We start from the raw sequence: 21011 nt of genomic DNA, 5'->3' as shown, positions 1-21011 counted from the left end.
AGTGCTGACAGTGCTGTATTTCCAGCAGAGGGCAGATAAACACACCTTTTCCAACCTCTGATATTTGCAAAGGAGAGTTCCACTTTAAAAACATGAAGAGCAAGTTTTATATATTGCAGCAATAAATTATGAATCTGTAAAAAGAAGAAGAAATACAATCAAACCAAGCTTTTCATATAAAACTAAAGACGAAGGAGTGAAAATTTGCAACATCAGCTTTTCAGCTGATGCTTTAGCATAATTCTTTTTTTAACCTTACTCAATATATTTAATGTTGCTCTCATGACATCAGCTGTTTTCTTTCCAGTTTTTTCCCTCTTTGGTCAGTACCATAATTTTCTAGCATTATGTAAATGATACTTAAGGATGGGGAAATTCTATCTACTGTCAGTGTTCTCTATTGTGCAAAGTCTACTCTTTATTTTTCCTTAGCTTCAGGTTCTGATTATTCTCCAGTTTTTTGCCAAATTTCTTCCAGCTGCTACTGCAGCACTCATTGCATGACCCAGGCACAGCATGTGCTTCTCCCTTGGACACCCAATTACTTCTTTCCTGAAGCAAAATCTGAGTAATCTCTGGATCTGAGGATTTCAGTTTGGGTAGTTATAAGCAATTTATCTGACCTTTGTTTTCAATATCTCAGTAGAATGACCTTATAACAGGCCCAGTTATCTTTCAATATAGAATCTATGGCTTCTGGGCGAATGGAAGGATGTCACTCTTGCTATGAAATTAGTTTGCTTCCTGCAGAAAACTGATTCCCCAGCCAGGGAAAGCCCTTCTTCAGGATGTGACAGGAGAAAAATTTGTAGCTACAGGAATTTCACAAGCTTGCAATTGTCATGCAGAGAAATTTCAGAGATTCACTTCAGCCCAGTGACACCTGGTGCTTACGTCTCAGTCTGACTTCTTGTCTCTTGTATACAGGCCGTCTTCATTTTCCTGTCATGGAAATGTCAAGAATTTGCTTTTAGCTTTGAGAAAATATTCTGAGGAAGTGTTCATCTGAATAAATTTGCTATTTTGTCATATTCATGTGTGGCATAAAACGAGCACTATGACTTTTACTGTGTCATTGTAGTTTGCTTTGTATGTCCTGCAGGGAACGTCTTGTCATTTATGGGACCTAAGGCAGTATCAGAATGCCCATGTGATTATTTTGTGCATTTGAAATAGACCTGAATTTCTTGTTAAGTACAAGGTAAGTATATCACAAAAAGAAGAAAGATACTTGACCTACAGCTCTTTAAATGTTTAGATGCAATATGGTTATATTTTCACTGCATTCTGTGTCTCCAAGTGGTGTCCAGGGACTCAGGATCAAAATATATTTTATCACCGTAAAATAATTCTATGACTTTCTGCTAAGCAAAACTGTATCATGTCAGTTAATAGCTGTTGTTATAAATATTGGTAAATGAGGGATAATTCCAAAACCAACTTAAATTGGCCATGTTTGTCTGCATGATGGTGTCACTATTTATATCCTCACAGTGTCTAGAAATTCCAGTGACAGACCTCTCTGTCTAGATGCTGTCCAGTGAAGAGCTCCACTCTGAATAGCTACAGATGCAGCAGAGCAAACAACACTCCTCTGCTTGGATAATCAGAGGCTTTGACAGTAAGTGGATTATTTTGCTGATCAAGTATATAGCCCAGACTCACAGACTTTAAAAGTCATGACCTCTCCTCTCTTGGAAAAAAGGGACGTATCTAATTAAACTCTCTTTGTCTTTGCCTTTAAAAAGTACTTTTTCAGCATATAGAGGGATAGGAAAAGGGCTTGGGCTGGACTTTCCACAGCTGGTGGTTACAGAGAACTGCTATTGAAGGGGAGTATAGGCTAAAAGTCACTGTGTGTTCTATGGTTAGGTCAGAAATAGTATCACTGCAGGCTTCTCAGTTCCCCTCTTTGGTTGAGCTCTGACAAGTGGCATCAGTCTGAATAGTCAACCAAGTGAGGAGAATCTAGAAAATGGCAGCTTTTTTTTTCATTTGCCCTGCTGTTCTGTTTCACGTAATTATAGAGATGATACAAAAACTATTATAGCATAAATTACTAGCCCTTTACCAACAATTTTGTCTTTCATACGCTGTTCTTTTCCCAAAGGCTTGTGCCCTTCTGTGTCACATTAGATTGCTCATGGAACTGGCAATGGAGTTGAATATGAAGGGACTAAACCTGTGAAAGGAGACTAGAATAGGGGATGGATGCTGGATCTGGCATAGGAGGAGGCTGTTTGGCTGGTTTGGCTGGCCACAGCCCTAGGCTGTTGTCCAAGGAGAAATTAGAAATTAAATCTAAGGAAAACACTCCCAACTGAACCGCTCCTCCAGCCGTTTTCCTTTACGTTCTTCGTGGCTCAGTTTAGTGTCACATCAGTCCAGTTTGGCCTGAGAGAGCTGAAAGTTTAATAATTGCATATTTGCATTTCCTTAGGCATTCTGACTGTTTCTGTGGAAATGGGAGAAGAGTAAGGTGTATTCTGTAATTGAAGCAAATTACTCCAGCAAGAAGAACGGACAATATTTTTATGGGGCAATAGAGCAGCCGCATGTTAACTCAGAGATGTCAGATGATGTCATGGCTGCATGACAAGAGACAGGCTGTTTGCAAGTCACAGGGCTATTTTTTTTCTCCACACAGGGCATGTAAAGCCATTTGGATCATTTCGTCTGGCGTATAAGCAAGGCAGTGGTGATTTCTGTGCTAAATGGGACAGGGTTTTGAACTATTTGGAACAGAGAAAATTGGACTGTTGAGATAAGAATGGGAAGTTTCAATGCAGATGGATTAAGGCCTGTATAATCTAAACTGCTTTTTTATCGCCCAGCTGTGCTCAGCATACAGCTAAATATTTGCATTAATGTATCCAAGTCATATGCACTCTTTTACCAAACCGAATAGTTAAAAATTCCACCTTTTCTGTGAACTAAGAACACCTATAGAATTATCTTTCCACTCTGTCATAATCAAGAAATATCTATTCTGCAACTGGAGGATAAAGGTATTTTAGGAAAAATTATAAGACACCCCCCCCAGATGTTCTAGTAAAAGAAAACGTCTTTTGTCCAAAGTAAATGAGATTATCTAAGACACTTGCCTTATAGCCCTGTGAATCAGGAAGAATTTCTTCATGGAAAAAGTAGTTAATCATTGGAATGGGCTGCCCAGGTAGGTGGTGAAGTCACCATCCACGGAGGTGTTCCAGAAACAAGTGGACATGGCACTTAGTGCTGTGGTTTAGTTGACAAGATGGTGATGGGTCATAGGTTGGACTTGATGACCTTAGAGGCCTTTTCCATCCTAAATGATTCTGTCATTCTGTAATTTGGGTGTAAACCTGTCTTCCTCTGGAGCTGATATCCTGAGGGCTCTTTATCTGGAGTGTTAGGAAGTTTGATCACTACCAAAGCATTTGTTCAATGACTTATTGACACTGTTATTCTCCAGCAGCAAAGAACATAAAGTAAAGGAAAAGTCATAAATATCTTACCTTCCATTTCAGTGAGGTCATGAGTGGTGCTCATTTTGGCAGCTGGTAAGCCCTCAGGATATCTGCTTTTGCAGTATTAACCTAAATTACTGCTTTAACTATAGGCTTTTAAAATATTAGCCTCAGCTAAGTGGAGGGAACTGAAGACAATGGCTGTAGTTTTAATTACTTCTTCATAACTGATTACAGATTTTTACACATTTCCTGTAGCCTTGCAAGATGTCCACTGCTTGTTTGTTTCCTGGGGTTAAGAATACATTTTTTTCAACTGTGTTTCTCATACCCAGGAATGTTCAGATTTTTCCATAACCATTGGTAAATATTTGAATGTGTTTGTATAAACTGTAGATCTGATTATTTGGCAAAATTTCAGGGGCTTTTATTAAAGCTTTTTAGTGTTTCTCAATCTGGCTACCTGGAAAAAAGCCAAACAATAATAACCTCACATATCAGCCTGCACAGTAGCAAAAAGTCTTGCTGTTTCTATGACAACAAATAGATATTTTTTTCAGCTCCCCCAGATCAGTTCTATGAGGTACAGTAGCCTGTACAACAGATTATTGGGAAGATGATGAGCCTTCTGGATTTGAAGGTGTACAGGTACCTCTAAAGGCTCATATTTCTCGGACTTGGGTTGTGCTAATACCGTCGTAACAAACTGACTGCAGTGCAGCACCGAGATTCCTGAGTGAGCTGGGAGCTCAGTACAGACAGCAGCCTACCCAGTGCAGGAGGGACCCTGAGTTCATCTGCTCTGCTGAGAAGTGACTTATGGATGTTGCTTTGTCTTGTTCAAATGCTTCCCACTGAGTTGCAAGAAAGCTGCAGAACAGAAGGGAGTTTTTCTTACAGAAAAAAGTGTTTGATTATCTCCTTCCTGTGAGCATTCAACAGGCTCACATATCACACTAAAAGAAATTACTTCAGACTAGGAATAAATTCTCACATTTTTCTCAGGTCTTCCCATGTGCTTACTTCCACATTTCTGAGGATGTTTTTTACAGCCCATTCCTCTGCTCTTCCTAAATCTTCATTGAACAGGTCTTTTGCAGTCTCACGTCATCAAATTTGCACCTCACTCCTTTTAACAATTATTTTTTTAATGGGCAAGTTCCAGGTTGTCTTATCCTTCCAGTGCTTTCTTCTATCCTTGATCCTCACTATTTCTTTCTCTCTTATCTTTCAAAACTCAACATTTTTGTTTATCCTTTGAGCCTGGTTCTCAGCATCTTCTGTGGCTGTGTCTGCTTGAATACCAAAGCCGTGACAGTTTGTGGGGAATTCCTGGCTCTCCTTTGCACCAGCTGGCAGGGGCACAGGTGGCAGTGCTGCTGTGTGCTGATAGCATGGGCTTGCTGCCCTCCAGGCGCATCCTTCAAATCTAGTTCATGGAGCAGCTGGAGTAGTAGCCGTTTGTGGACTCTTCCTAGATGCCAGACTCCTTGAAACTGTTTAGGGGAGAAAAGACAGGCAGCTTGCAGCTTGGCATTTCTGGTGGCAATGGCAGCAGTCTGTGAACATGGGTGAATTGGCCTCCATTTTTCACTCTGCATCCAGGACAAACACACTTCTCACACATCTGTTGTTACAGCTTTAGAAAAATCTTCCTTTGTTGCCTGATTAGGCCAAAATAGTGATAGTTGGCAGCAGGAGACAATCTTTTATTCTGCGTCATCAATTGAGATTTTAAGCTTCAAGGGGGAATAAATTGTATCAAAGATGACGCTGAACGACTGTTGTCCTTACCCAGTTGTTAGTACTGTGAGATGTGATCACATCTGTAAATGTCATTTTGTGTTCTGTGGAAAGAAGGCCTCTTTTTTAATCTATTTTGCTTCAGCACTTGGTGTACTGTATCTATTGAAGCCCTTCCAAATTAAATCGAGACAACAAAATCAAGACAACAGCTTCCCCCCACTGTCTCTTAAACAAGCACTCTCATTTATTAAAACATGATTACTTCACTCACATAAGTCATGGAGTGACAAAACAAACCATAGCATAATGCTGCTGAAGTCTTTTCACAAAGAAAAGGCTGCTAAAATTCCAGCAGGGTGTGAGTTTGACTCTAGTATATATGATATTTTCTGAAGTGCAAATGTGCCAGCTGTACTCTGCATTATGTTCTGGATTTTTCACTTCATAATGGTGGATATAATTCTCAAATGGACTGGAATACACACAGCAAAAAATATTAGTATTCCAGCAGTAGTGATGGGCCAGGGTTGAAATACCCCCTTGTTCCTTAGGGAGCCCCAGAGTCATGCCAGCATCCTACTGAAATTCAGGTCAGGTATTTAAAGCTAGAATATAATATGAAGACACAAAGTGAAGGAGAAGGATGGGAATTTCAGTATTAATCAAAGTAAATGAATCTTCTCCTAGCTGAAACTGGCTATGCATGATTTTTTTAAAGAAGGAAAGCACTGTTACAGGCCCCTGTGGTGGGCTTTATGTTTGAAAAACCTTTGCCCAGCCAAAACTGAACTACCTGGAAATGAGATGACAGGAATTTAATCATAGTATAAGAAGGAAAATTTTCAAACCCACCAATGCCATTTTGCTATTTTCCTGATGAAAGGCCTGGAGAGAAGTGTGTGGCCATACTCTGGGGATGCTGAGGGGAGATGAGGGAGGGGTGTGGCACAGATATGAGGTGCAGGGAGTAAAGCACCAGCTAGTGAGAGACTGGAGTTTTCTTTTTATCTCTGCCTCAGCTGATTTTCAGAGAAGGGGGCAAAGAGCATTTATACATGCTGAGGGTGCTAGTGGTTGGTTACTCTCTCAAAGACTAGTCAGATCAGTTGGTAAAACTGGAGGTGTTTCCAAAGACTTCAATCATACTCAAACTCCAGGAGGAAAGCAGTAATGTTACAGACCTTATATATACTCTCTAATTGCTACTGAATGGGATGAACACTCAGAGGTATTCCATGGACTGTTTGAATGCCTTAACTGCTGAGCTATTTGTGACTCATTTTTTAGTTCACATTTTTTCCTATGTTTTTGTAGAGATAGATCCGTGCTGAACACTCCATGAAGCTCGACTGCATTGATTTGAACCTGTACCGATTTCAGTGGAGGGATGTATTGTTTGTCAATAACAATGCACTTGGTCAGCTCCTACTGGCCCAACAACTGTGGGATGGGCTCAAATATGGACTTCAAGGTTACATTTAGATATACGTAACCATTGTGTAACAAAATAATGATGTATTGAAGCTGAAGACAATTTATTTATGTTTTTTTCTCTCTGACCCAGGAATGAAGTCCAGTTGCTTTTAGGTACAAGAGAATAAACAAATGTTCTTTAGTAGGATCAATTTTAAAAGATGTCAACCAGAAGATGTCCTTTGCTGCCGTGGCAGAAAACATCAGAGTGATATCCAAGGACAGGAGGACTGATGGAAAAGGAACTGTGAGGGGAAATGTAGCAGGAGTTTAAAGAACTGTGTGTAAGTGTGAACGTATTATATTTTTTATTTGCCTTCTGCTCTGAGACTTAAAAAAAAATCAAAGCAATTTTCCTTGCTGCAAGCTAGATCTGTAAACCTCATGAATACAGAATAGAGAGATAATCCAAACACATTTACGGTCATGGTTTGTACAAGTACATGGGCCAGTTTTGTGAGCCATTTGAGGAAATTTGCAGGTGGTATGGCAGGGTTTGACCTTGCCAGTATTTTATACTCAAGTAAGTAAAGTTGTAACTAGAAGGTGCAGACTTGAGAGGGAAAGAAAGGAAACACTATTTAATATACAGTTCTCTGATCACAAATGTTGATGTGTGAGAAGTAATGTTGATTCAATTTAGTATTTTAAACCCCTGCTAATACTGTAACACTTAATGTTTTACGATGGAAAATCATAAGCAAGAAAAACCACAGGAAGAACAGTGTGATTCTTTAATTATGCAAGCAATAAAAGGGTCAGCTGTTTTTCCTAATCAAAATTACTAGCAGCTAGAGAAAAAGGGAGTCGTTGTTGTTTTATAGAAAGTAATATAACTTTCCTTTCAAAAATATTTCCTGCTAATGACCAGTGCATGAGACAAATATTCAGCAAGCCAGTGGGGACAGGGCGAATGCTGCCATCCAGCAGTGCCAGCCTGAGGCTTGGCCAGTGGGTCTGGTTATAGTTTCACTGTGCCACAGGTAGTGTTAACAAGCAACAGTGTGACATGGATGCCTGCTTCAGCACCCACTGATGCTTTTGACATGCCCTTTGTTACTTAATAAATTAATGATGACCCAGTGAGATCTGAACTGGCAGCTTAGGGTTTGAGCCAGTTCATTAAAATCGCTGCCATATTCTGGGAATGCTTTTGGAGTTTGCTGCTCAACTCATGATTAGAGATGAGGAAGGGCACAGGGAAGTCTGTAGCCCACTCATTCAGTCTATCTGTGCTTGAATGGTCCCTTGGAGCCTGCTGTGGTGTGACACATTAAAGCAAGCCTTACAGTCAGCTGTACATCCTCATTATATGGCCCATGGTATACTTAGCCCTGTGCTCATAGGTAAATTTGAAATGAAATCTGTGCTTCAAATGTTCTGCTTCTGTTCCTCAAGGGTCCCTACTGAACGCCCAGTGCTGCAGGAGGTGGTGTGATTTTCTCATTGTGTAGTTGGTGGCATTTGGCTAAATGTGGCCCAGACCCAAAGCGTGTTGTCAGAAGGAGCAGTAGCCATTACGTCCTCTACGTTAGCCCTGTGTGAAGGTCAACCATTAGTTTGCAGGCAGGCTAGAAACGCTGTAAGCATCTGTTCCCCAAAGTAGTCACCTAGAAAAAAAGCTGTGATTTCATTATGATGGGGGTCACAGTTAGTCCCTGTCTCGTGTCTCGTTCCCAGGAATTTTATTCTTAGAATAGCATTCCCAAGCTCTGCAACAAAATTACTGGATGTATTCTGAAACTTCTTCCACCTTACCTTACTATTACATTAGTGTTATTTCACAAGGAAACATGTCGACTTCTCTTAGTTCTTTTGCAGTATGTGACAAGTGGGTTTTGCAGCCTGAGAACTTCTTACACTCAGAGCTCATCATGGCTTAGCAGATCCTGTCATTAGGTATGAAGCTCTTCACCTGCATCATGCTGTTGGTAAGGTCTTCATAACAAAGTCCTTGTATTCCTGTTTGTATGAGTCTTTTGACACAGAATTGTATCCACAACAAGAATAACTGATGGGGGCTTTGTGTCCAGGGGTAAAGGTCTATAATGTGTGCAGTGGCGCAGATAAACAGCTCTGATTCTTTAGACATATGAAGAATATGTGACAAAGTGAAAATTTCAGTGGTTGTGTAAACCTCTGCTTTTTCTTTTGATTGATGGGCTGGTCTTCTGACCACATCACAGGGCCAATCTGAGTTATTCTTAGGAAACAGAATAATTTTGGATTGGCATTAGTTAAATAAAGAAAAAAAGACTGGTATATAGTTTTAGGTGCTCTTTTATTAGTGGAGTTTTGGAATAAGGTCTTCTTTCTTCTTGGCTTGGCTTTTAGTTTTGATGAGAATAGACACATGGCACAGTTTCTGTATCCGTTGTTTTCTGAAAAAAGTGAGGCAGACAGATGAACCAAAGCTGCTGTTCTCTTCCATGTTGCCAACCCTCACTTTTTATGACACTGGCAGCACCTAAGGGGCAGATAGCAGAAGGAATGTCCTGTTTGTAAGGACATCTTTTTAAAAGGAAGAGTTATACATAGCTAGTTCATTGCACAGGAACGAAGTAACAGTCCATTGGAATGGATCCTCCAGTCTCTTGAAAAGTTTGTGAACCCAAGTTAATGTCCTAGGGAAATCCTTCACACTTGGGATCTGTAGGGTAACTTGAAACCAGGTAAATTATATGTTGGATTTCATTGATCATAATTCTTGTAGGGCTATGCCTATTAGCACATTTTTTCTTTATAACTTTTCTTCACTAGCTCTGTTATGTTAGTCTGGAGGCAAAAGCCTAAGGGGCAAAGGCTACCATTTTTATCCATGTCCATCACTTTTTTCTTTTTAATTTTAACTTATATTATGTAATGTAACAGTTGCTTTTTAGTCTTTTGCTATTTTCCTTACATCTTTTCTTCAGCTTGACATGCTAGAAGGTCAAACACAGAGCTCTGACAATCTTTGCTCCTCTACTCCAGTGTGCAAGTCACGTGTTCCAATAGAACTTACCTTAAGGACTGGAAAGAGGATATGGTCATAACTCCTTTCTGAAACCCGTATCAGCTAGTTAGTTAAGGCTGAGCAGCACACACTAAAAAACTCAAACCCCACTGTCTCAAAAGCACCACCACTCCATTTTTCAACATCTCAGAGTCTTTCTCTTGATGTTACTCAGCATTTCACAGCCAAATGTTGTATAACTGCTGCTGCAGAGTGATTTTAATCCCTGCAACAGATGTGGCTGTTCGAGCCAAATCTCAGGTCTGCATTTTCAAGGAACCCATTTATAACAGAGGCTCAACATCTCCTCCTGCATGGGTGTTAAAAGGGATAAGTGTTTTGCAGGGAATGCTTTAAAAGATAGAGACATAGTCTTTGTGGGCCCTTTGTCCATGTAAACGAGCCCTGTTCAATACCATAGATATTTGTAAACTCCAGAGTGAGAATTTGAGTATATAGTTGTTTTGAACATAAACTGACAAGGAAAAAATAGTCTTAGCATGGGTTTTGAGCAATGCTACTGTCGTAACACTTTTAATTGTGACATTGAAAAAAGAGTCATATAGTAATTATCCAATTTTAATTTTTAAATCAAGTTGTAGGGGAACAGGGAAGTAATGGCTTTCTTCATGCACTAGCAGTTATCTTCTGTTTACCACTACTCAAAATATCCCTGAGTCATTTGTTATATCTGTACTCCAACTGTGTTAAAACTAGGACAACATTGCACTGAATTTTGCATGCAGACAATTCGTTTGCATCTTGCTAACTCAAGATATGAGTATGGACAGGCTGAAATACAACTGGCAAATAATAAGTGTGAAATTGAAACAGGAATAAATGCCAGTTTCACTCAGAAGTCTGCTGTTAATAAATAGTCTATTAAAAAGTGCTATGCAGAACTTAAAAACATGTTCACCAAATGCTGTAAATTTGCAGAAAACAAACTGATTTACACATCCAACCAAAATTAACTTTCTTCCATTTGTGACACATAAATTTCAGACACAATAGTGTTTTTGAACACAAATAAAAATCTGCCTTCAGTATTAAGCCCAAAGCTCTAAAGAAAGAACTGTTGGAAACATGTTAGAGTTTTTAGATTTACTGCTGGCTTCCTAACTGGGAATTAAAAATACCTTTTAAATTAGTTTGTCACCACTTGACTTCATTAGAAAATCATACATGGGTTAGATTGTAATTGATCTAAAATTACAAGCACTTGTTTATAAAATGTTTTCTAAAACTGATGAGCTGTGAAACTGTCTGCACACTCTGTCATTTCCAAAACCCTGTGAAATAAACTGTTACTCTGAGTTAATTGTTCCCAACTTTACAGATTAAAAAAGCTGGGTAGTGCTAATGCTTGTATAGTTTGGACTGCTCCTTCCTAATGTTCAATAAGTTTGTCTGCTGTGGAGATTAAGAAGTAGAAAATGGGACGAAAATTAATTTTAAAAGGTATTTGAAAGGTCAGACCATATTACACGCAAATTGAATCAAACTATGTAGCGGATTAAGGATAGACTTTTTGTGGTAAGTGAGTTTCGCACTAGGTTTTGAAATTATTCCTCCTTTCTTTGCTGTGGTAGCTCACTGTTTGCAGTTTCTCCAAATGGCTCCAACAGCAGGATTCAGAAAACATGCTGGATTCTCAGTAAGAAGGTGACCTTTATTCTCTGGGCCCAGTGAGATAGCTTGGGTCACGGTTATAAATGTGTGCTTTGCTAGAAACAGTGCAGGAATCACTGCATATTGAATAGTGACTGTGTTATGTTTGTCTTTTTGGTTTGGATTTTTTTTTTTTAATTTAGATCAGTTGAAACTAAACCCTGCTGACAGCCTAGCACAACTATAAGATAAAACACAGAAATGGAGAAATTGCTCGGATGGAAGGCAGTATAAACAACCTCATCCATCTGAACATATATGAGAGTTGTGTTTATTAGATACATCTGCCAGTAGGAACTTCCTCTGAATTTTATTGGTTCTCTGGTTGCTGTAAAACAATTGCCTTTGTAGAAACCTCATTGATTCTGGAAGAGATTGATTCTCCTTGGGTTGAGATGACTTGGGAGGTTTTTTTTCTTTTTTTCCATTTATATGTGAGCACAATCTTAGCTGCATTCTGAAAGTCTTGTAGATAAGAAAATCACTTGTCTAATTTGTACAATACATGGAGTAGTGGTTTAAAATGAGTTCAGTGGAAACTTGTCCTGTTAGGAAGAGCCAGTTCCTTTCACTTTTACTTTTTGCTGAGAGTGGTGCAGTCCTTTGAGCAAAATTCTTTCCACATAAGCACTGGGAGGGGTGGTGGTGGTGGGTGAAGGGGTAGATGGAAATCCTTAATATTAACAGAGCTACTGGATTGTCATAGAGAAAGGATTTAGGCAGACTGTGAGATATATTAACTTCATTTGCCCCATGTCACCAAATATTAATTTTATAATTTCCTTGTAATGATATCATGATAAATGGGAACACTGATAACAGATTAAAATTGATTCATCACCAGCTGTAGTTCTTCAGGGTGAATGACATACTTCTTCCAGCAGTGAGCAACAACAAGGCAGCATCCCACTGATTTCAAGGAACCTCTCAGATGTCTTGAGGCACCGATGCCAGCCCTGACCAGACTTATCTGGGGCCTCCCGCAACCAGGAGCAGGATTTAAACTCAGCCCTGTGCCACCACTCTCAGCGATGCTGCAGGGTTGCTGGTCTCCAGCTTAGCCACAGCTATGCTCGTCCTTGTCTGTGGACTCCGGCCCATGCACAGGCTTCCTGTCTTGGTGGGAGAGCTGTCCTGTCCTGTGGGTCTGTCTGGCAATCTCCAGACTGCATCTGACTCATTGACCACCAAGCTTGGCCTCAGACCTGCCTCATCACCTTGAGCCTCCCTGCTGGATGAAGGTCATGGTTGGAGCTGGCTGCCGTCCCCGGAGCTGCCGTGCTCTTGTTGTCAGGTGCTGTGAGATGGGCCCTGCTGTAATCCCCAGCTCCCCTCTCTGCCTTGCCTGGGCTCACACCTTTGTCTTCAGACCCAGTATCTTTCACTACTTATTTAGTTCATTTGCATATAAAGCCACATTTATTAGAAATCAAGATCTCAGGAAAATTCTTCTTAAGCTCTTTTTCATTCAGGAGCACAAAGAAGCATTTAGCATACGTAAATTGCAGAAGACAGATGCAGAATATTGATGAGAAAGACACAGAAGAAAATTTTCTACATTTAAAAAACTGTAAAATTTTATCAGTAAAGAAGTTCTGTAAATCCAATTGCTTTGATGCCTATGCTACTTTGGTAGATATGGTGGATTTAGGGTATTTTATTTTCCGTAGTAGTGCAATAACTTTCTTGTAGTTTCTCCTAAACCTCGTATCTATTTCTAATTTGATTTCCTGGAATACTTATAATTCATGAGTCTGTATAGCTAAAAATGATAATGCATTCAAGTATAAATCAAATCACTAGAGGCTGAAATACGCCTTTATCCATCTATCTCCTTGGTTTAATACCTAGAGAAGCATAAGAAAAAAGTACCACTGCATGACTTCATAAGTATAGTGCAAACCAAATTGAAGATAATTTTACCTAAGCAAAGTATCCACATTAGAAATATGATTTGGCTATAAAAAAGAGGCTATTTGGCTCAGGGCTGTAATTTGGTTTGTTTTAAAGATGTTGCAAGATGTGTTACTCTAGTCAGGAAAGATGTGGTTTTGTAACTAAAGAACGAGAGCGAGTTTTGTGTGTGTATGTGAATATATTTCTTTTTTTAACAAGTGTACTTATGTGTATGCATGTGACTTCCTGCAAGAATTCAGGGTTACACTGAACAGGACTGAAACTAAAAACTAACTAGAGCTGAAAGAGTGCCTATAAGAAGATAAGCTACGGAAAATGCCAAGGGCCCTTGAGGGCAATGCAGCAATGAAAACATGTGTGATTTGTTTTTGTAGCCTCTGCTGATCTGGTGAAGTTTATTCATCCTAGACTTGCAGCTAAGACCAAAGGGAACCTTTAAAATGTTGGCATAGGGAAGAGGAAAGATTGAGAAATTTGCCAGGGGCTACCCCACGAGCCTCTGAGGGCTGATGGGAATGCAAAGATAAATGAGAATGACATCAAGGGAAGCAAGCTGTCTTTGCCCATGGCTGAGATGGAGATAACTGGGTTGAATTAGACTTACTAGTACTTTCAAGGAAAGGTTAAAGTTTAGAAAAGGATCAGTGTGCAGAATATTAATAAATACCATAGAAATGAGGGCAAGTGTAATTTGGGTTCAAGGTGTAGTTGAACTAACTAGTAAAACATCTCTGTGTCAGGATGATTCCTCCCGTGTGAGGAGTCTTCAGTAATCACTCTATTATAACATATGGGCGTTCACTGTTTGTCTTCTTTTATCATTTTTTGACTTTGTTTCTATCCAGAGAACCATTTCTTTCTAAGCACAGAGGAAACTTATCACCCATGAAAAGGTGGCTTCTTTCTTTGAAGTTTTTTTTTTAGTTTGGGTTAAACAGGTATTTGTAAGGAATGATACAGGTATATTTGATTATTTCTCTATGTCTGTTTCTAACACTGTGATTCTAGATATATTTGAAGTTAGAGCTATGGATACATTTTAATATTAAATTTTTAATTTCTTAAGAATCCTTATTTTGATGTCTTAAATAACCTTTACATTTGAGAAGTCATATCAGCCAGAGCTGCCCCTGACACACTGAATTTGGTTCATGCTTGAGGAAAGAGAAGCTGCTGGAATTCAGCAGTCTGTTTCATACTGAATTCTTGTGGCTTGTGCAGAGAGATGAGAACACATGTGGACAGAAACAAACAAACAAACCCCAGCTGTACTACAGTCAGTATTTCTTTTCAGACAGTAAGGCTTCCTGTATTAAGTGCTTGGTATTGTTAATTGATGTCTTATCCTTCTGATCTTTGTGGATTATGCTTTTCCCCCCCATATCAAGTAGAAACCATCTGCAAGCTGTTGTATTTGCATATGTTGGAATCTCATAAGTTCGTGTGATTCCCCGTTTGTTATCCCTTGAGCACTAGCTCTGATTTTTTGATTGACCTGCTGGTCCTGCTTTCTGCATGACTGAAACAGTGTGATGCAAGACTGGCTGAGGCAAATACAGAGGCTTGTGGATGTGTACTTGAAATTCCACTGGGAGATGGCCATGACTTTGCAGGGCAATTCCTTTTTAAGCACTACGCAACTATTTTTGCAGCAGCCCTGGTAGTTGCCCTATCACAACCACAGAAGGTTGAGATGGAAGGAGAGACAGTGTTATCCACCTGTCCACCTCATCGTGGTGGTGTGTCTGGATCCATGAAACAAGCACCACATAACTTTGGAGGGTTTTTCAGCAAATGTTTAGCTCTGCAGAACTACTTCAAACTGTGTGAAGGGTAGTGGTTGTTGAATATCAGGTCATCAAGGTCGTTTGGGAGATGTGTGCTGGGTTGGCTCTGTGCTGCAGCCAAATGCCCACCTAGCTGCTCATTCATTCTCCCTTTCAACAGGGCAAGGTAAGAAGGTAGGATGAAAAAGCTTGTAGGCTGAGATAAAGACCAGATAGTTTACCAATTACCAGAGTGAGAAAAACAGATTCAGTTTAGGGAACATTAGCTTATTGCCAATTAGAGTGGATTTGGATATTACAGGATATTTATACAGGTTTTTCCTGTCTAAATAGAGGAAATGGAATAACACAGTGAGTGTGGATGGGATAGAGGGTTATGATCACTTCATAACAGCTCCTCTCTGCTGTTCCTCTTCCTCCTCACTTTTCTCCATTCTCCCACATGGGCTCTCTACAGGCTGCCTTTTCCTTCAGAGTATCTCCACGTGCTTCAGCATGGGATCCTCTGTGGGCTGCAGGTGAATACCTGCCCATCAGGTGCCTGGAGCTCCTTCTCTGACCCTGGTGGTTGCAGGGCTTTTTCTCACACTTTTTGCCTCGCTGCCAGGTACTGTTTTGCCCTTTCTTAGATGTTTTTCAGAGAGGCACCACCATCCTTCCCCAAGGGCTTAGTGGTGCCCGACTGAGGGGCCGTTTTGTCTCTGGAACCGGCTCCGGCTGCCCCTCACAGTGGCTGCCCCTCAGACACGTGGTACATGTGTCTGACAACTCACCCCAGAGTCACACTGAGATGCCACTACCACCCCAAGACCTGCCTCAGCCCGGCTGTGATGGCTGGATGCCTGGTGGGGTCAGCGTCCTGTGCTTCATGCAGGTTCTGTCTTGTAAACATTGGCAGCTCTTTGGGGTTTAACAAGCTATTCCCCATTGTTCTGTGACAGTCAGTGAAGCTCCAGCTTCTGAGCACTAAAAGTCCTCCTTGATAAAAGGTCTATTTCTTTATTACAAAAGTCTTGTGATTCTGGAATCTTCTATATGTTTGGGGTTTTCCCCCAGCTGTGTTGGGTGTGAGTGTTGATCATGGCCTCTGTTATTCTGGGAGACGCTGATCACCTGGTCCATCACTAGTCTTAACCACTTGCTGCTGATTTCAATCGTAGCAAGAAATTGTGTGAGTATCTAAGCAGCTGCAGAATAATGATTCCCTAGGAGCTTGGGAAAGGATGGGTCTGGCCTGTGATAAGAATTAAGGGACACAGGTCTGGAGAGGTGAGGGTTCTGTAAGCAGATGTTAAGACAGCTTTGTCAAAACTAGTGGTTGAGGACACTTGCTGTGAGCACAGGAGCTGATTTTAGTGACTTCTGGAGTTGTGGCTATGGTAGGTATTATTTATTGCTTTATGAAGTTATTTAATGAAAACTGGAATGTTTCATGAAAGTGTTTTAGAATAATATTTCTTCAGTATCCTTATGAAACAATATTTGGTTTTATTATATATAAAAATTATATTTTCATGTTTGGTAAGTGAGCTATTTTTTACAACTTTTTATTTATGAAAAACTTGTGAGGTTATTAGAAGTTTGACTTTAACTTTTTATACTGCATTTAGATTGTAATAAATATTACTAAAGTTGCAAAGATAATGGGGATGTAATCTGGTGAGCTCTTAATGGAAATTTTTCACAAAATTAAGAATTATTTAAGTAAAATCAGCTTATTAGTTTAGTGTTGTCTAAATAGAATTTTAATAAATATGAATTTGAATATTTTTCTTCAGTGTTTCCACAGAATATTAGAAATAGTTAATGAAGTGTCAAGGATAATGTTATGGAATGATTTATAAATATTATTTATTGAATTTCCGTGTTTTGTTTTGTGTTTGATAATTTCAGCCCATTTTGGGAAGCCTGATTTTTGTGGAACTTGAATTAAACATTGTCATACTTTCAAAAATACAGATATGGATTTCTATGTATACGCACCTGTACAAATACACTGAAATGATTAGTATTTGTTCTTTAGTTTTACTGAATGGAATTATTACAACTTTTGGAATGCTTTGGGGCAAAAGCGCAAATGTTTGAGTCAACAAAAGCAGTTAAAATGGTGGAAGTTGGAAATAAATAGTATGGGGGTTCACATTTAGTTACACAGTTCAGGAATATGCCAGTGCTGGGCAAAAAAAAAAAGAAAAGATGCAAAAAAAGTTGTCAGTGTGTAAGTGGCTTTCAGCTTGGCCTTCTGCAGCAAATCTAGGGCAGCTGTGGCAGAAGGCACCAGCACATGGCTTGGGGTGCTGAGGGGCTCTGAGCCGTGCCAGGGGCTCAGGCTTGTGGAAGGCAGGAACTTGCTGGGGCCGGCTGCTGTCCGTGCTGAGGGGCTGCACAGTGCTGCTCTTGGAGAGGCACAGTCCCTCCGCCTGGAGCACGGCCTCAAGCCAAGTGGTCTGTTTGTTTATGAGCTCCTTCTTGCCTTATTTTCCACCGAGTCCTGGCTCCCAGCAAGGCTCTCTGCAGTGAGCTGTTGAGCAGTCAGGCTGTTTGCTGTGTGCCTGTGCTGGGGTCCTGCTGCGTTGCTTTGCTGCCTTTTTGGCAGGTCCAAACTCCCTTGCTGAGCTGTCTGGACCTCGGACGCTGGGGCCATCTTCAGTCTCACTTTTCCCCCCTCTTCCTCTCAGCTTCTCCTGTAGATCCCTGCACAGTTTTTAAAGCTCTGAAAAGCAAAATATTGCATCATTCAACACAGTGTCCACAAGAGAACTGAAAGTAGCAGATGGTTGCTATTCTTCCCAGTTTTTATCACAGATTAAGAAAAAAATCTTGTATTTGAACCACCATCCTGATGGCCTTTTTCCAGTGTTGAGACTAAAGATTTTGTTTTTTAATATCTCTTCTCTTACAGCTTGTATTTGAAACAAAATTTAGCCCTTGTGTCTTTATCCACTATGCATCCATATGCTTGTGTGTGGCTGTTCAGGAGAGCCTGGCATTGAGATGGGTAGTAGGGCTGGGGAGGCTTAGTAAGCGTGAGAATAAGAGTAGGAAGGGCTCAGTTTGCATTAATGGCATTAATGTTTGCACTACAGAAGTAGTGTAGGTACCTATTGGAAGAATTTATTAATTTCTTTTGTGTATCCAGGAAGTTGGAAGGTTATTTGTTTAGAAGTAAAAAAAAGCAAAAAAAAAATATATAGAGAATGAAATAACTTGCCAGACTAGTTCCCCTGAGGTACAGAAAAAATGTAGTGGTCTAATCTAGAGCAAATAGCAGGGCAGTTCTGCTTTGCGATGTTACCACCATTATAAAACACTGCTGCTTAAAATTCTGATTTGTGTGTTGGGCAAATATGGTAGAATACAGTCCTACAAGAAATACTTTAAACAGGAGGGGGTAAGTATTCTCAGCCTCTTGATTCTACCACACTGATACCTCTCTACTTTTGTGAATTCTCGTGTGAATGCAAATCACTGTTGTATCATTCTCCCAAAAGTATCTCTCCTGCTTGTTAATATGTTGTGTAACATGAAATATCTTGTTAAAATGCTATGAAATACAGTTATTAAAATGCTGGGACAAAATGCTGTGGCCTGTGCTTCATAGTGTGGTAGGGTGCAGTGCTATGAAATACTCCTCTCCACCCCCAGTGTGCAGTGGAACCCATCTCAAAATGCACAAAACAATGTTTCCTGGATTTTAGACTTCCTCTGGCTCTTGTGTTCATCTGAAAACTGGAGTAGTAGTTGAGGTCTTCCTCCTCACCCCCATCAGTTTGTGAGTCTCTGTGTCCTCATTGATCTATGTATCGTGGCTTAGCTGTGAGAGGATTTTCTATCTGTGCCCTGTAATATTGACAAGTAGCTTCATTATTGCCAGAAGTCTGTCTTGTTTTCATTTGTTCTTGGCTGTTTTGCAAGTGTCCTTCAGTTCTTTGATCTGTAGGGCCTCCTTTCTGTGACCCCTTTCAGCCACTCCATTAGCAGTAGCTTGGTATGAGCCCCTGTGGTGTTATTTTTCTGAAAGACTACTTTTTTCAATCCCACAGGATAAGGAAGACTGTTTCAGCTTCAGCTTGACTCCTATTGAATGTGAGAGTGCTGCTGTGTTGTGATGATGACCGTGGTTATAAACAATTGCAAATGGATTTCTCCTGCCTCCATCACCATGGAGCAGCAGCCAGCCTGGAGGTACATACACACTGAGTTAGATGTAATAGGATGTGTGGTATTATGTGGTGCTGGTAGATGTGGGTCTAAACCATCATAGCTGTAAGTTTATCAGCTGAGAATTTAGTAGACTCTAAGAGGAGTTTGAGAGGCAATATTGTGGCAGATAATCTGCCTGAAGAATTGTGTTCACACATAATTCAGTGGAATTGCATTGAGATTTATGCTGACTCTCTTCCTCCCTTTGACCTCAGTAAGCTCTTTGAATCATGGCTAAGACAGCTGTGATGTGGAAAGTGACCCTTGTTTTTATGTATTTCTACAACTGGGCACAGCATGCAGATTGTCTACTACACAATTTGGAGAAGAGCTGTATTCTGTCTTCTTGATGTGGCTTCAACATATGCTGTTGTCGTTGGAGTAGTCTCAAGAGAGATTGTGTTGCTGTTTGCATGTGTTGATGTTTGCATATGTTTTAAAGGAGGAAAGGCATGCAGGTTTCTTCTCTCTTTCTCAGAGAGGATATTATGCTTGTTTAGATTGTTCACACAAGGAGAAGGAAGCATTTTGTATGGAGACGTTGCTGGTGAAATGTTTTTAAAAAATCTATCATGTATGGAACCTTTATGTAGAGGCTGATTTCTGTGAAAAGTTGTGAAGAAACAAGGCCCTTGTATAGGGAGTTCACTTTTTCTAAGCTTAAAAAAAAGATTAAAAAAATTAGCAGTGGCTCGAATAAGTTCAGGGAAGAACCAATAACAATACCTTATCCATTTGTTTATTCCAGAGTCAGTGGGTAGCTGCTCTCAGCTGTAGGTTGGCTGTTTTTGAGGCCTAAGCCAGAGGTTTTGTGCTGCTTTGACAGCATGACTATTGACTTCTTGTTTGTTTTCAGCGATAGATTTTTTTTTTTGGTCACTAAAATGATTTTGTGGGGAAAACAAAACACCAAAACCCAAAACACAAGCAGCTTTCCTGTTTCCAGCACCCATTACATGCTGTCCATGGTGCTGATTCAGCATTCTTTTCTGATGTCTCCCATAACCTGCAAGCACGTTTGCTGTGTGGGTTGTTTGTGTGACCCTCAAGGATGAGCTTTTCTTGCGCTATGAATTCATACCTTTTAATTAAAAGGATAAAAATATCTGAATAAAATAGTATTCTATTCTGTATAATTTTAAATCATTGAACATTTGGGAACTCTTACTGAAATTTTTAGGGTGTTTTCAAAAATACTGAATAGGCCAAAAAGAAATGAGAAGCAAATGGGAAGCTGAAGAGTGTGGCTGTATTCTTAGTGATGTCAAGAGGTCTCTTAATGGTTTGTCCACTAACAACCTTTCTGTGAGTGAAAGTGTTTGTGATAGATTCAGTGCAATAGCAATGGCTGCCTGTTGAGAACAGCGCTGAAATACCACATCTCATTTTGCGGTGAACCTTTTCATTATCAGCGTTGTTATTTATTAGAGAATAGAGCTGGTCAAATTATTCCATGAATTCTAGTTAAGAAAGCATTTTAGTTAATGTACCATTTGCCAATCGGTCTCAGCTTCTGTAAATCCTCTTGTAACACAGTGGTCACTACTGAATAGGTTTTTTTAACAGGTCATTTTAGGCAGCTGTTTGCAGGAACTCAAAATGCCTGATTCAGTTGTGCCTTCATTATGATTGCTCAGCTAAGTAATACAGGATTGGACTTCTAAATGGAGTTACGGGTTTTCGGTGCCTTGGTATTTGAAGGTTCTACTTTTCACAGTGGTGTGGTTGTGTGTTGTCCTGTCTTCTCCCACCCCAAAACCCCCATGTCAC

The 21011-nt window shown here is 40.0% G+C and overlaps 1 long non-coding RNA gene across 1 annotated transcript; it reads left to right on the top strand.

Moving 5' to 3' along the window:
• Window positions 1–1507: 1507 nt before the first annotated feature.
• LOC120322612 lies at window positions 1508–19186 on the top strand. Its single transcript, XR_005562420.1, has 3 exons — window positions 1508–1621; window positions 6760–6952; window positions 19082–19186. It is a non-coding gene; the product is annotated as an uncharacterized LOC120322612 (long non-coding RNA).
• Window positions 19187–21011: the final 1825 nt, after the last annotated feature.

Source organism: Pipra filicauda, unplaced genomic scaffold (assembly GCF_003945595.2).
Source record: "Pipra filicauda isolate LSUMZ 115617 unplaced genomic scaffold, ASM394559v2 scaffold135_size2527700_pilon, whole genome shotgun sequence".
NCBI lineage: Eukaryota > Metazoa > Chordata > Aves > Passeriformes > Pipridae > Pipra > Pipra filicauda.
This window is presented reverse-complemented; position numbering and strand designations above follow the sequence as displayed.